General features: G+C 44.9%; 1 pseudogene; it reads left to right on the top strand.

Annotated features, from left to right (window-relative positions):
• The first annotated feature begins 273 nt into the window (after positions 1-273).
• Positions 274-12,155, top strand: LOC147926967 (uncharacterized; annotated as a pseudogene).
• The last annotated feature ends 166 nt before the right edge of the window (positions 12,156-12,321 follow it).

Genomic DNA, 12,321 nt, shown 5'->3' with positions numbered 1-12,321 from the left:
GGAAGTCGAAGGAGACCTAGACGTGTGAGAGAAGGTAGAGAAAGAAACGGTGATAACATTGGAGGGCTGAAGTTTAAAATTCCACCATTCATTGGAAAGAATGATCCAGATGTCTACTTGGAGTGGGAGAAGAAGGTTGAGCAAGTTTTCAATTATCAACACTATTCTGAGATCAATAAGGTGCGAATGGCGGCTGTTGAGTTTAGTGAGTATGCGCTTAGCTGGTGGGATCAGTTGGTGACTTCACGAAGACGTAATGGCGAATTTCCGATTGAGACTTGGGCTGAGATGAAGGCTATCATGAGGAGAAGATTTGTTCCTGGTCATTACCATCGCGATCTACGTCAAAAGCTAAGGAGACTGACTCAGGGAAGTCGAAGTGTGGAGGACTACTACCAGGAGATGGAGATTCTTTTGATAAGAGCTGATGTTGTTGAGGACCGAGAAGCTACTATGGCTAGATTCATGAGTGGATTGAACCGAGATGTCCAGGACAGGCTTGAGATGGAGCATTATGTGGAGATTGAAGAAATGTTACACAAAGCAATCTTGGTGGAAAAGCAACTTAAGAGAAAAAGTTCTACGCAGATAACTTATGGTGCTAGTTCATCTAACCCAAAACCAAGTTACCAGAAGGGAGAAAAGTCAGTTGCTCTACCAAAGGATGAAGCAAAGCCATTTGTTGCCAATCAAGTTGCCAAGGACAAAGCTGAGGCTACCAGAACCCGAGCTCGAGATGTGACGTGTTTTAAGTGTCATGGGAGAGGACACTATGCGCATGAGTGTTCCAATAGAAGAGCCATGATTCTCTTGGAGAATGGAGAGATGGAATCAGAAAATGAAGAGGTGGTTTCTGAATCACTAGAAGAACTTGAAGAAATTCCAGCAAAAGGCGAGATATTGGTGGCAAGGAGATCACTTAGTGTTCAAACTGCGATTGTGGAACATGAGCAAAGGGTGAATCTATTTCATACAAGATGCCATGTCCGAGATAAGGTGTGTTGTCTCATAATTGATGGCGGAAGTTGTACTAATGTGGCGAGTGAAACAATGGTTAAGAAGCTTGGGCTAATTACGGAGAAACATCCTAGACCATATAAGCTGCAGTGGCTTAATGATGATGGTGAGATGGAGGTTAGTATCCAGGTAAAGGTTCCTATTGTCATTGGGAAGTATGAGGATGAGGTTTTGTGTGATGTTCTACCTATGGAGGCAAGTCATATTCTTTTGGGAAGACCATGGCAATCTGACCGGAGAACAAGCCATGATGGTTTCACCAACCGTTATTCTTTTGAGTTCAAAGGCAAGAAGATCATCTTGGTCCCGTTGACACCTCATGAAGTCTATCAAGATCAGTTGATTCTCAAGCAAAGGAGAGAAACAAACACCATGAGCGACCCCACAAACACAATTCACCAAAAAGAGAGCGAGAGTTTGAGAAAAACCAAGTCAAAGGCCTGTGAGAGTAAACCCGTGAGACTTTCAAATTTCTTTGTGAGAAAAGGAGAGGTTAAGAGAGCTTTATTTTCAAAACAACCTTTGATTATGTTTGTTTACAAAGAAACTCTCATGAGTTTTTCTGACCTTGCACCGGTGTTACCGAGTGAGATAACCTTTCTTTTGCAGGATTTTGAGGACGTATTCCCGGAGGACAATCCGAAAGGATTACCACCCATCCGTGGTATTGAACACCAAATAGACTTTGTTCCTGGTGCATCACTTCCAAACCGACCAGCTTATAGGACTAATCCCGTGGAGACCTTGGAGTTACAAAGACAAGTTAGTGAGCTCATGGAAAAGGGACATATCAGAGAGAGCATGAGCCCATGTGCGGTCCCAGTCCTACTTGTGCCCAAAAAGGATGGAAGTTGGCGCATGTGTGTTGATTGCAGAGCTATCAACAACATCACGGTAAAGTATCGACATCCTATTCCTAGGCTTGATGATATGCTTGACGAACTGTATGGTTCTAGTGTCTTTTCTAAGATAGATCTCAAAAGTGGATATCACCAAATACGCATGAAAGAGGGTGATGAATGGAAAACTGCTTTCAAAACTAAGCATGGGTTGTATGAATGGTTGGTTATGCCTTTTGGACTAACAAATGCACCCAGCACTTTTATGAGGTTGATGAACCATGTCTTGAGAAAATTCATTGGAATCTTTGTTGTAGTTTACTTTGATGATATCTTAGTCTATAGCAAAAATCTGGAAGAACACGTTCTGCATTTAGAAGAGGTTCTTACAATTCTTAGAGAGGAAAAGCTGTTTGCCAATCTTAAGAAATGCACTTTTTGTACGGATAACCTTGTCTTTCTAGGTTTTGTTGTGAGTGCAGATGGCATTAAGGTTGATGAGGAGAAAGTTAAAGCTATAAGAGACTGGCCAAGTCCAAAGACTGTTGGAGAAGTGAGGAGCTTTCATGGACTAGCTGGATTCTATAGGCGCTTTGTGAAGGACTTTAGCACTATAGCTGCACCACTTACAGAAGTCATCAAGAAGGATGTTGGATTCAAATGGGAGAAAGCTCAAGAAGAAGCATTCCAGGCTTTGAAGAGAAACTTACAAACGCCCCACTCTTAACTTTGCCTAATTTCCTTAAAACCTTTGAAATTGAGTGTGATGCTTCTGGTGTAGGTATTGGAGCTGTTTTGATGCAAGACAAGAAACCCATTGCATATTTCAGTGAGAAGCTTGGAGGAGCGACCTTGAACTATCCCACATATGACAAGGAGCTGTACGCATTGGTCCGAGCGCTGCAAACATGGCAACACTACCTATGGCCCAAGGAGTTTGTGATTCACACTGATCATGAGTCCCTTAAACACTTGAAGGGTCAACAAAAGCTCAACAAACGGCATGCTAGGTGGGTGGAGTTCATTGAAACGTTTCCCTACGTCATCAAGTATAAACAAGGTAAGGAAAATGTTGTTGCTGATGCCTTGTCCCGAAGGTATGCCCTAATCTCTACTCTTGATGTTAAACTGATGGGATTCGAACAAGTTAAAGAGATGTATGAGAAGGATCTTGACTTCAAAGATGTGTACAAAGCTTGTGAAAAGTTTGCTGCAGGCAAATACTATAGGCATGAAGGGTTCCTTTTCTATGATAATCGTTTTTGTGTGCCTAATTGTTCTCTTCGAGAATTGCTTGTCAGGGAAGCACATGGAGGAGGATTGATGGGTCATTTTGGAATAGCAAAAACTCTTAAGGTGATGCAAGATCATTTTCATTGGCCAAACATGAAGAGAGACGTCGAAAGAATATGTGGAAAGTGTGTCACTTGCAAACAATCTAAGTCAAAGGTACAGCCCAACGGTTTGTACACTCCCTTGCCTATTCCTACTCATCCTTGGCATGATATTTCTATGGATTTTGTGCTTGGTTTGCCTAGAACTAAGACTGGTAAAGATTCAGTTTTTGTGGTCATTGATCGATTTTCTAAAATGGCGCATTTCATACCTTGTCACAAAACTGATAATGCTTTGCATGTTGCTGAATTGTTCTTCAAAGAAATTGTTCGTTTGCATGGAGTGCCTAAGTCAATTGTTTTTGATAGGGATACAAAGTTTTTGAGTTACTTCTGGAAAACACTTTGGTCTAAACTAGGTACTAAGTTGCTATTCTCCACTACTTGTCATCCACAAACTGATGGTCAAACTGAAGTAGTTAATAGAACTTTGTCTACTCTCTTGCAAGCTTTGATCAAAAAGAACATTAAAACTTGGGAAGAATGTTTACCACATGTTGAGTTTGCATACAATCAATCAGTTCATTCTTCAACTAAGTTTTCTCCATTCCAAATTGTTTATGGCTTTAATCCTTTATCTCCTTTGGATCTAACCCCTCTACCTTTGAGTGAAAGAGCTAGCTTGGATGGGAAAAAGAAAGCTGACCTTGTCAAACAGATCCATGAGAAAGCTAGAATCAACATTGAGGAGAAGACAAAGCAGTATGCGAAACAAGCTAACAAAGGAAGGCGCAAGATGGAATTCAAACCTGGAGACCAAGTGTGGGTTCACTTGAGGAAAGAACGGTTTCCAGCTGAAAGGAAGTCAAAACTCATGCCTAGAATCGATGGACCCTTTGAAATCACAAGAAAGATTAATGACAATGCATATAAACTTGATCTTCAAGGTAAGTACAATGTGAGTTCAAGCTTCAATGTTTCTGATTTAGTTCCTTTTGTGGCAGATGATCCAGATTTGAGGTCAAATCATTTTCAAGAGGAGGGGGATGATGTGATCATGGATGGAGCTAAGGAGGATGAGCTTGTAGCTGAGCTTGAACCTGAGGAATATGTAGCTGAGCTTGAACCTGAGGAGCTTGTAGCTGAGGAACCATTGCTTGTACCTGAAGGACCAATGACTAGAGCAAAAGCTAAGAAGCTAAGGGATGCACTTAATGGGCTTATTCAAGAACTTATGGCCAAAGAGAGTATGGGAAAGCCTATTGGGGATGATGTTTATCAAGGCCAGCCCACTTTGAGCCTAATTCAAGTCCAAGAAAGCCCAAAATAATCACTTTATTTTGTGGTCAAAGAAGAGTGACGAAAATTAGAGATACATGCATCTAGAGTCACCTTGGGGAGGAAAACACCAAGAGTTGAATCTTCATTCAACTATCTATCTTTATTGTCTTTTAGTTTCAAGAGTAATTAATACTTGGCTTTGTTACCAAATTTTATTTCCTATATAAACTCATGTAAGATCATTGAAACAAATATCCAACTTTTTCTCAAAACCTTTTCTTTTTTTGAGAGTGATTCTCTTCTGTTCTTTGTGAACAAAACTGATTGCTTTGGTGTGATTCCAACAATCAAAACCGACTACTTGGTGTGATTCCAATAGTCAAAACCCTGATCTCCTTGGTGCGAGGCTGAGAGATCCGATCCTTTTGGTGTGAGGCTGAAAGATCAAACCGGTATATCAAGAGTCTTTCCGCAACTCTTGTGCAACCATTCATTCCATCATCCTTATTCGTGAGGCGTCCTTGTCTTTAGAATCAAGGTGTATCTATCTACCAACTCAAAGGTGCCGAATCCTTGGGAGGATCATATCATGTTCTCTGAGGTCTCCTAAACAAAATCTGCCCCGTACATGCTCCTCTCCCCCACCTGAGTCCAGCATAACAGTGCATGACACGGCCTCCCATGCAAAGCCTCATAAGGAGCCATCCTAATACTCGCATGATAACTGTTGTTGTAAGCAAACTCTACTAGGTTCAGATGATCTGCCCAATGGCCACCCCAATCCAAAACACACATCCTCAGCAAATCCTCCAGCGTCTGGATCGTCCTCTCTGACTGTCCATCTGTCTGGGGATGATAACTTGTACTCATATGCACCTTAGTGCCCATCTCTGCCTGAAATGCCTTCCAGAACGCCAAAGTGAACTTAGAATCCCTATCAGACACAATACTCGCTGGCACCCCATGCAATCTAACTATCTCTCTCACATACGTCTTAGCCAAGACCGCTGCTCCATCATTCTTCTTAATGGCCAGAAAATGTGCTGACTTAGTCAACCGGTCTACAATGACTCAAATAGCATCAAACGTCCTGGACACTGGTAATCCTACCACAAAATCCATAGTGATCATATCCCACTTCCACTCAGGAATTTGTAGACTCTTCTGCAACCCGCCAGGAACCTGATGCTCAGCCTTCACTAGCTGACACACATCGCACCTCGCGACCCAACTAGCTTCATCCTTCTTCATCCCGACCCAGTGATAGTACCTCTTGAGATCACGGTACATCTTAGTCGCTCCTTGATGAATAGAAAACCTGCTCGCATGAGCCTCTCTCAGGATCTCCTGTCTCAACTCCTCATCCTTGGGCACACAAATCCGACCGTGCACCAAGATAGTACCATTATCTGAGACCTGATACTCCAAATCCTGCTCCTGAGCCAACCGCACCCTACTCAGAAGATCTGCTCTATCAACTGCTTCCAGACCTAATGGTTCCCGTGAAACAGCACACAAGCTCAAAGCACTGATCTCTCCCACCAGAGACTCCATCTCCTGCTCCTGTGGCGAAGCTACCCTCTTCCGACTCAAAGCATCTGCAACCGTGTTAGCCTTACCAAGGTGATAGGCTATCTCCAAATCATAATCCGCCACAATCTCCATCCACCGCCTCTGTCTCAAATTCAGCTCAGGCTGAGTGAATATATACTTCAGGCTCTTATGATCTGTAAACACATGTACCTATGCACCATAAAGATATGATCTCCAAATCTTCAGGGCAAAAACTACAACAACCATCTCCAAATCATGAGTAGGATAGTTGCCCTCATGCTTTCGCAACCACCGCGAAGCATAGGCAATCACCTTCCCATGCTGCATCAACACACACCCCAAACCAACTCTGGATGCATCAGTATAAACCACATAAGAGTTCTCCCTGCTCAGGCAAAGCCAACACTAGCGTAGTAGTCAACATCTCCTTAAGGTTTTCAAAGCCCTCCTCACACTCATGTGACCAAACAATGGAAACATCCTTCCCTATCAACTTAGTCATAGGGCGTGCTCTACTTGCAAAACCCTGCACAAACCTCCTGTAGTAACCTGCCAACCCAAGGAAACTCCTGATCTCTGTGGCATTATGCGGTCTAGGCCAATCCCTGATAGCTTGAATCTTCTCCGGATCTACAGAAACTCCCTCTGCAGAAACAATGTGACCTAGAAAACCCATCTCACACTGCCAAAAATTACACTTGCTCAACTTGGCAAAAAAGTTATGCTCCCGCAGCTTCTCCAGAACTGCCCTCAAATGCACTGCATGCTCTTCAGGACTCTTAGAATATACTAGGATACCGTCGATGAAAATGACGACAGACACGTCCAGAAACTTCTAAAACATGCTGTTCATTAATCTCATAAACGCTGCTGGCGCGTTAGTCAACCCGAAAGGCATCACCACAAACTCATAATGCCCATACCTCGTCCTGAAAGCCGTCTTCCTCACATCTGCCTCATCTATCGGTATCTGATGATAACCTGACGCCAGATCTACCTTGGAGAACCAAGTAGCACCCCTCAACTGATCCAACAACTCATCGATCCTAGGAAGAGGGTACTTGTTCTTAACAGTGACCCGGTTCAAACCCGGATAATCAATACACAACCGGAAACTCCCATCCTTCTTCTTCACAAACTACACCGGTGCTCCCCACGGTGATACACTAGGACAGATGAACCCTTGCTTAACAAATCCTCTAGCTGTTTCTTCAGCTCTGCCATCTCTGCTGGAGTCATTCTGTAACGAGCCTTGGATAACGGCATTGTCCCTGGTTCTAGTTCAATAGTAAAAGGATCCTACCGAGATTTTGGTAATCCCTGCAATGACTGAAACACATCCTCAAACTCCTCCACTACCGGAATACCGCTAACCGTAGACTTCCCCACTGACTGTAGCATAGATATAGTAACCAGATAAGCCTCACGGCCCTTCTCGATCATCTTCCCAGCCTGAATGGCTGAGATCACGAGATTCCCCGAAGTCGGTCTAATACCCTAAAAAACCAACTTCCCTCCTGGACGCTTAAACTCCACTCTACCCTGATGGCAATCCAAATGCACCCTATGCCGATGCAGCCAATCCATCCCGAGAATAACATAATATAACTCCACTGGACTGATAAGCAAATCCGCTGGCCATGACTCCCCTGCGATCTGAATATCAATTCCTCTAGCTCGTCCAATAACTCAGGAACTTGCCTCCCGCAACTCTGACAACTCCTGTACGCTCCCCAGGATCCCCTCTGAATCCCGCGCTCTCTGCACACTCCGGCGTAATGAAGCTATGAGAAGCTCCAGAATCAAACATAACATGGGACTTAAACCCGCCCACCAACAAGTTCCCTACACAAACCTCATGTGTTGAGAACCTAACACTTTATCACAGGAAAACATTAAATCTAACCTACTAAAAATTCACAAAGCTTAAGTACCAAAAATTATACTTGTGATCGCCCCGACACTGGTTCCACCAGTCTCTGCTGTCGTGTAAACTCGTGGCGCCTGCTCAATCCGTGCAACCTGCTGACCTCTAGGCTGCACCTGCTGCAACGCTGCCACTGCTGCCGGCTGCAACTTGGGACACAAGGGCCTGATGTGCCCTGGCTCCCTACAATGATAACATACCCGAGGCCCTGCCATCGGAGCACTCCTCTTGGGACAGCTAGCAAACTTGTGATCCTTGCTCCCACACTTGACTAAAACACACTGTTCATTAATCTCATAAACGCTGCTGGCGCGTTAGTCAACCCGAAAGGCATCACCACAAACTCATAATGCCCATACCTCGTCCTGAAAGCCGTCTTCCTCACATCTGCCTCATCTATCGGTATCTGATGATAACCTGACGCCAGATCTACCTTGGAGAACCAAGTAGCACCCCTCAACTGATCCAACAACTCATCGATCCTAGGAAGAGGGTACTTGTTCTTAACAGTGACCCGGTTCAAACCCGGATAATCAATACACAACCGGAAACTCCCATCCTTCTTCTTCACAAACTACACCGGTGCTCCCCACGGTGATACACTAGGACAGATGAACCCTTGCTTAACAAATCCTCTAGCTGTTTCTTCAGCTCTGCCATCTCTGCTGGAGCCATTCTGTAACGAGCCTTGGATAACGGCATTGTCCCCGGTTCTAGTTCAATAGTAAAAGGATCCTACCGAGATTTTGGTAATCCCTGCAATGACTGAAACACATCCTCAAACTCCTCCACTACCGGAATACCGCTAACCGTGGACTTCCCCACTGACTGTAGCATAGATATAGTAACCAGATAAGCCTCACGGCCCTTCTCGATCATCTTCCCAGCCTGAATGGCTGAGATCACGAGATTCCCCGAAGTCGGTCTAATACCCTAAAAAACCAACTTCCCTCCTGGACGCTTAAACTCCACTCTACCCTGATGGCAATCCAAATGCACCCTATGCCGATGCAGCCAATCCATCCCGAGAATAACATAATATAACTCCACTGGACTGATAAGCAAATCTGCTGGCCATGACTCCCCTGCGATCTGAATATCAATTCCTCTAGCTCGTCCAATAACTCAGGAACTTGCCTCCCGCAACTCTGACAACTCCTGTACGCTCCCCAGGATCCCCTCTGAATCCCGCGCTCTCTGCACACTCCGGAGTAATGAAGCTATGAGAAGCTCCAGAATCAAACATAACATGGGACTTAAACCCGCCCACCAACAAGTTCCCTACACAAACCTCATGTGTTGAGAACCTAACACTTTATCACAGGAAAACATAAAATCTAACCTACTAAAAATTCACAAAGCTTAAGTACCAAAAATTATACTTGTGATCGCCCCGACACTGGTTCCACCAGTCTCTGCTGTCGTGTAAACTCGTGGCGCCTGCTCAATCCGTGCAACCTGCTGACCTCCAGGCTGCACCTGCTGCAACGCTGCCACTGCTGCCGGCTGCAACTTGGGACACAAGGGCCTGATGTGCCCTGGCTCCCTACAATGATAACATACCCGAGGCCCTGCCATCAGAGCACTCCTCTTGGGACAGCTAGCAAACTTGTGATCCTTGCTCCCACACTTGAAGCAACCCCCACCACTATGCGTCTGCGTAGCCTCCCACCTCCTTTTGGTTCCCTACACAGGCTTGCCGCCCCTGCTAGAACCTCCATGATGCTGAGCCTTACTAGGCTGAACTGCTGGACTAACCGCCACTGACTGTGCCCGGATATCCTCCTCAATCTCAGCTGCAGTCTCAACTAGCTCTGCACGCATAGCATAACTGCGTCCTCTATAATGGACCCTCAAGTCATCACGAAGAGACCTCATAAACCTCCTGATCTGGGCCTCCTCAGGCTCCATAGCCCGACCCCCATAACAAAGAAGTCGACTGAACTCCAAGTCCAGCTCCCGCACTGACCGTGTCCCCTGAGAAAACTGAAGGAACTGCACCTCCAACCGGTCCAAAGCCTCTCTAGGAAAATACTTGCGGTTGAACTCCAAGACGAAGTCAGCCTAAGTCATCTCCCTATGCACTCTCCTAGCAGCCATTGATCTCCACCACACCTCGTCATCACCACTCAAATGGTGAACCCCTATGTCCACCCAAAACTCCTCAGGACATCTCAGAGTATGGAAGTTACGTTCCACACTCGTCCTCCACGCATCCGCAATAGTAGGGTCTGTACCACCAAAAAACCTCTCAGTGAAGAGACCCTTCATCTCCTTGAGCATGGAAAAATAACGTCCATGTTCTCCTGCATCCGCAGCCACTTGGTTGCCGCTCCTCCGCCACCACTGGTGGCACAACCTGAGCCTGAGCCGGTACCACAGCTGGCAACTGCTCTAACACCTGTGCTAGCAAAGCAGCAAAATCAACACCAGGGACTCCACCCGCTGGGACTCCCACACCCGGGACCCTAGCACCACCGGTCACTGGAGCATCAACACTGCCCCCTCCAGCCACACTCACAGAATCCCCCGGAACATCCTACGACTCGCCAACACCCTCAACTGTCACACTCTGGTCCTCGGTCTCACTAACCTCTGGGACTCTGCCCCTACCACGACCACGTCCGCGTCCACGACCTTGTCCGCGTCCACGACTACGACCATCAACAACACCATCTCTAGCCATCTGCACTACCATGAACAGAAGACTAAGCAAACAATTTCTATTATAACACAGAAACATAAACTCACCGTGGAATCACACAGTCGGCTCAAAGAAGATGTTCTAGGACGCCATGCCACACACAATTCACTAACTCACATAATCAATCAAAGCATTCAAATCCCAAACATCTACAACACAAAGCCTAGTGAACCCAAACCTAGAACCGTAAGGGCTCTGATACCAAACTGAAAGGACCGACCTTTTTTATAAAAAAATAAAAATAAAAATAAAAATATAATATAATAAATAAACTACAACTAGTGGTCCCATACCTACTAGCCACCTAACCACAATCACAACCAACAACGGAATAACAATAACAATATCCAATAAATATAAATAACCAATATTCATAACATAACCAATATCCAAATAACCAATCATCAGAAAACATGGAACCAACAACCTAGCAATGTTTCTAATGACTCAACTCTAGCAACCTAGCAATGCCAGACAACATCCAATCAAGTCCCTAGAACATCTTCCTCTTCATTTCCTTGATTCCACGATCACACTTTGCCTTTACCTGCACTACAAACACAAATTGAGATGCGTGAGTATTTTATAAACAATCAGTGAGGCAATCCTCCCATCTACAGGGCTATACACACAAGCAATAAGATCTCTACATGCTACAAACAACAATCAATAAAACAAACCAGGCAATATACAAAGCATGCAACATCCGTCGTAGCTGAAAGAAGGGTGTCGATCGACACTGACAATCTGGTGTCAACCGAAACCATGCCCGACACTCCCGAAAACCCTAGTTTGTGTCGATCGACACCTCCACATGGTGTCGATCAACACTCGCCAAAGTCTCAAGCCGTCCTCGCATTTGTGTTGACCGACACCCCAACTGGTGTCGACCGACACCGATACCGAGCATCGATTTCCTTCGATCAAAACCTCCGTATCTTGCCTCCAATCCTCTCCAATCCGCTCCATGCATTCCCAGAAGCCAAACCAAGCCAAAGCAGCCACGAAATACCATAGAGAACTCAAAAAAACAACCACATAAGCACCAAATCACAGAGAAACTAGAGATCTTAGCTTAGATAAGCCATAGTCATGCACTCACCTCTTTGCACGAAGATTCAGACCAATAGCAACAAATCCAACCCTCCTAGCAACCTTCTAGATCCTTCCTAGCTCCAGAACTCTCAAGAACAGCCAGGAATCTCACCAATCTCTCTCAAAAGCGCAAGAACAATGCTTTTCTCTCTTTTCTCTCAAAAACAACCCACTTAAATAACCCAGTTCAATGGTTTCCTAAAACCAACCCGAACTAAATCGATTATAAACTCAATCTGGTCGAACCAATAAACCTTGGTGTCGACCGACACCACCGTGGGTGTCGATCGACACCCAACCCCAAAACGCAGAGTTTTGGTTCGCGGGCGTTACGGATGCAACTTGTGAATCTTTCTTTTTGCTCTTTTCAGGCTCCAAAGTACATGTTTTCATCCAAAATGTAAAAATGCAGCAATGCAATTCCCTAAAATACCTAAATGAAAATATCTAAGGTTAAGGACCTAAAAACACTAAAGACAGACTCTTAACAATGCAAAACATGAATAAAAAGATACCTAAAAAAGTGTAAAATAGAGAGATATCAACAGGTTGCAGCTATCACAAGATTTC

This window comes from Camelina sativa, chromosome 15 (genome assembly GCF_030686135.1).
Source record: "Camelina sativa cultivar CO46 ecotype springtype chromosome 15, ASM3068613v1".
In the NCBI taxonomy this organism is placed as follows: Eukaryota; Viridiplantae; Streptophyta; class Magnoliopsida; order Brassicales; family Brassicaceae; genus Camelina; species Camelina sativa.
This window is presented reverse-complemented; position numbering and strand designations above follow the sequence as displayed.